At 41.9% G+C, this 4,301-nt stretch overlaps 1 long non-coding RNA gene across 2 annotated transcripts; it reads right to left on the bottom strand.

The window, feature by feature from the left end:
- Positions 1-808: 808 nt before the first annotated feature.
- LOC136505811 (uncharacterized) lies at positions 809-3,865 on the bottom strand. 2 transcript variants are annotated; one of them, XR_010771326.1, is made up of 4 exons: positions 3,662-3,865; positions 3,479-3,591; positions 1,639-2,841; positions 809-1,031 (listed from the first exon to the last, which is right to left on the bottom strand). It is a non-coding gene; the product is annotated as an uncharacterized lncRNA (long non-coding RNA). The 2 variants fall into 2 exon arrangements; XR_010771325.1 differs by having other exon boundaries at positions 809-2,841.
- Between the last annotated feature and the right edge of the window lie 436 nt (positions 3,866-4,301).

A 4,301-nucleotide genomic window follows, 5' to 3' on the forward strand; every position in this document is an offset into this window, starting at 1 on the left:
CCCTCCGACATCCCCATCTAAGGAGCCCTGCCCTTCTTTATATAGTCAGAAGGCCAGAGTCCTAGTCGGTTTACAATGTAGAGTCCTAGTAGGATTACAGGGTAGTATTACTACTAGGATTACATGGGAGGAATCCTAATCAAATTAGATCTCCTCTCTTCCTTACGGTGTATCCCGTGGGTCCCGCATCGACAAACCCCCGAGCACTTCATGGTTGAACTCCGAAAGCCTTGTTTTGTTCCTCCAGGTCTTGCTGAGCAGGAACAAGCGTCGCCCGAGTGCTTTCTTGAGTGAAACCATGTAGCGCTTCTTGGGATCTTCGAGTGGTGTGTGCTTTTTTGAAGAAAAAGTACTCCCATCTTGCACTATAACACAACATACCTTTGCCGACACTTTTTATAGTGGACAAAGGGTACCTTTCCCGACAGATAACCTCTCGCGAAAGGTTTTGCCGACAGTTTAGAAACAGTCGCGCTATAAGCCGTGGGCGAAACTTTCGCCGACAGTTAAAGGAATCGCTGACACTTTTTGTGTTGCCAAATGGTGGACCTACGCCGACAGTTGAAACCTTTGCCGACAGTTAACCCTTTGCCGACAATTAAGACCTACGCCGGCAGTTTGAACCTTTCCCGACAGTTTGTGTGTTGGCGAAACCATTTTTAAGGAATTTTGTGAATCATGCCTGTCCAACAACTAAACTATCGGCAAAACTATACTGCAGATATAGAAGAAATACAATTTGAATAATTTGACAAATCCACTGTTATTCATATAGAAGGAAAATCTCAATTCTTAGGAGCTAGATAGAGTTGATTCATTTTCGGAACACAATGTTCTCATCAGTCTGCAAAATATGACATAGACGTTCTGAACTTGAGACGACTAACAAAAAAAGCTAGAGTAATATTTAATAGGCCACACATTTCCGCGGAGGACCATCCATGAGAATGCTCTAAGCTACAGCGCCCTTGCCCTTCTTGCGCTGAAGCTTCTTCATGTAGAACTCAAGCTCTTTACCCTCAAGGATGTACCTGTTATACAAAAAAGAAAAGTGTATTGTAAGGAGCTGCCTGCAATATAAGATATAAGTGAAAATAAGGGGACATTTGGTAAGGACGAAAGTGTTCTGAACTTGGCAGCTTTTCAATCTATGTGCATTTGGTAATTTAGGCAATCTTTATCTTACATATATGGTGGTAATTCTAAACTCAATAGGTTGTCAAATTTTTATTGCATGTATATAACGACAAAGCAAATTTTGGAAAGAAATTAATATCTAATAAAACCTATTCGTTGGATCAACCTCAACAACAGTTCTAGAAGCATAAAATTGTATCTGATCTTTTGTACCCAGGACAACAAGCTGCGCATAAGCAGCATCAATAGCACAGAACGAATAAGGCAAAGTAATATCAGAGTTCAGAGATAAAGTAATGCCAGCGAGCTGCACAAAAGCAGCATCGATGGTACCGAGCAAATAAGGCAAAGTAAGATCAGAGTCCCTCTGAAGGCATAAATCTTCAAAGAGTTCTACACCAGATAGTCAATTTGGTCGAGCAGTGAGCTCAAATAAAGATACAAGTTTGTATTTTTTACAATTTAATTTTAGTTGAAAGAAATACACTGGGTAAGCAAAACCTTGGAAATACTTGATATTTTCATATTTTCTCTTGATAAAGCCACCTATTTAATATCCTTGAATTTCACTGCATGACACAAAATGCCATAATATAAGATAGGAAAAGGAAAATTGTAGAAAGGTGGGGCAATGCCGCGCCACAGGTTTTCGAGTAAAACAGGTAATGAAACCTGATTCACCAGGAAAGAAGACTAGAAATACATATGAACTGCAGTTACATTCTTGTAGACTACCAAGTACAACAAGTGGTGAATAATTAGAACGCTTTGCACCAAGTATTACATGATAATTTTAGGCTTGTAAGTTTACATCAGACAGTAGACATACCAGGACTTCATCATGGTAATTTGAGAATGACTTTGCCAAGCCCTGTAGCTGACATATATAATCAATGGGCCTTCATAAGAGCCCAAAGTAAAATCTTAATTGCACATTCAGTAAGAGTATGAAACGTCGAAAGGAAAAATATCACATAACAAAAATACAGTCACACAAGGAAACAGCAAGCAGACAGTGTTATACATGCAATAGAAAACCATAAAATAAATTCTTAACATTAAAGGTGAAGTACAATTCTTCACATCAAAGCACTAGTAAGTTTATTTCTAGAGTCATTGCTATATCCTAAAGTCAGGTGCAACCGTTCAAATATTATTGCTTCCAGGCCAGTCAACAATATAGTTTTGATGGGTATTTTCCCTGTTCTATCCAGACCAAGTTCATTTAATCCCAAGTGGTCGGACCCTTCCTCTGACCCTGCGCAAGCGGGAGCTACGTGCACTGGGGCTGCCCTTTTTACAATATGGAAACTGCATGAGAGAGTTTAAGTATTCAAGCTCAGAGTAAACTCGTAGTGTACTTAGACATTCCACTTGAACTATAAACTAAGATGAAAAATTCTTTGATTGTTAAAAAACATAGCGACATAATTGGCACATCTTTTAGACAATAAGCTCATCTGAAAATTTCTAGAAGGGAAACCTCTTCTTCCTTAGGAGCTTCAAGGATTTTGGGAAAGGATAAGATGAGCCCATGTAGCAGTGGTAGTGTGGTAAAAGAAAGGGAAAAACACAAGGCAGGAAAAGGAATAAATTACATAATACAGAGGGCTCTTGTAGCTTACCCTTTTGCAAACTCAACAATCGATTGGCTTCCATTGGACAACAAACGCAAACTCATGCTTCATATCCACATAACGCACTCTGCAGAAATGGTTTCCAGAACAGTAACACCATCGAGAAGCAAGTAGAGAAATGAATCACCGTCTAGAAGGAACTAAGTCATGACTGCAAATTTCCATTAATACAGGTAATATATACTTTTTTCAAAATGATCTGCAAAGTTTCAACTTTGGGAGAACAGCCAGCAATTGCACAAGGGGACACCGAGGTTGGGTAAGCCCCCATAACCTTCAACAAGACCATCCAAGTTAAAACATGAAGGATGTGTGGATCTAATTCTAATAGAAACAATGCTGAGCATTACAGCACATGGCAGCCTAGGATGCCAATCACAACAGGCAACAAAGGTTCTAATGTTTTTTCTCTATATTTCAGATCAAGGAAAGCAAAGAACAAAAGTAGTATTACTACCTAATAGCAAAAACTGCCCTACAATCAAGCAAAATTTCCATACGCCTAGCAAGGATTACAAATCCATCTGCACGCAAGGGAGGACACACTAAAGGACATGGGTGTACACATGTACAGCCGATAATTTTCACAAAAAAATCGACATGATATACTTTAATTAGATCAGATCCAAATATAAATAGTTTGACTCAGGGTTTGGGTGCTCGGTTTCACACAACAGAAAAGGGAATAGAAGCGGTGGGCATACCTGGTGTGTGCTCGTCGACGGAGAAGGGCCCGACAAAGGTGTAGAGCAGCGGCAGCAACCACGGTCGTCGCTCAGTCATCACCATCTCAACAAAATTAAGCTGCGCCCAAACCCTAGCAAGAAGGGGAATGGGGATGAGGGGAAGGGAATGATGCGGAGGACAAGATGGGAGATGCGACGTACCTGAATGCATAACCGTCGTTGGAGAACACCAAGCGCGAGATCCACTGCTGCGGCGGCGGCAATCTCGCTCGCCGGCGGCTGCTGTGGCGTCGGCCGCACCTGCCGGTGGCGCCCGGCGGCGAGCAGGGGCATCTGTGGCGCCCAGCAGCGGCGCCCTATGGTGGCGCCCGGCAGCGGCTCTCTTGCAGGCATTTTTTTTCTTCGGGTGTGCGGGAGTAGTGGATGGGCTTTAAGGAGAGGTGGCCATGATTCGCTTTTTTAGCGGGCTCAATTATTTAGCCTCCGCACACGCTTCTATTTTGGTGCCTGATGCATTTTCGTTTTGTTTGCCCGCCTCCTAGGCTTCGCCGACACTTAGATTGTGGCTCGTTTAACCTACAACGACACTTATTTTGTCTATAAACTTTCGCCGACAGTTTTTCTGTCAGAAGGAGAAACGCCGACCCATAAATTGTAGCCTTTCAGTATTATTGGCAACAGTTTATTTGATACTAAAGCATTATACAATTGCCAACACATAATATGTAGTTAAAACCTATGATTTACCAACACATAATTGTAGGGAAAAGTGGGTCATGGTGTAGTGTTGGTGTAGCCCCCGAGCCTCTTGCTGTTTGGAACAAGGAGCTGGAGGGTCTTG

Source organism: Miscanthus floridulus, chromosome 14 (genome assembly GCF_019320115.1).
Source record: "Miscanthus floridulus cultivar M001 chromosome 14, ASM1932011v1, whole genome shotgun sequence".
Taxonomy (NCBI): Eukaryota; Viridiplantae; Streptophyta; class Magnoliopsida; order Poales; family Poaceae; genus Miscanthus; species Miscanthus floridulus.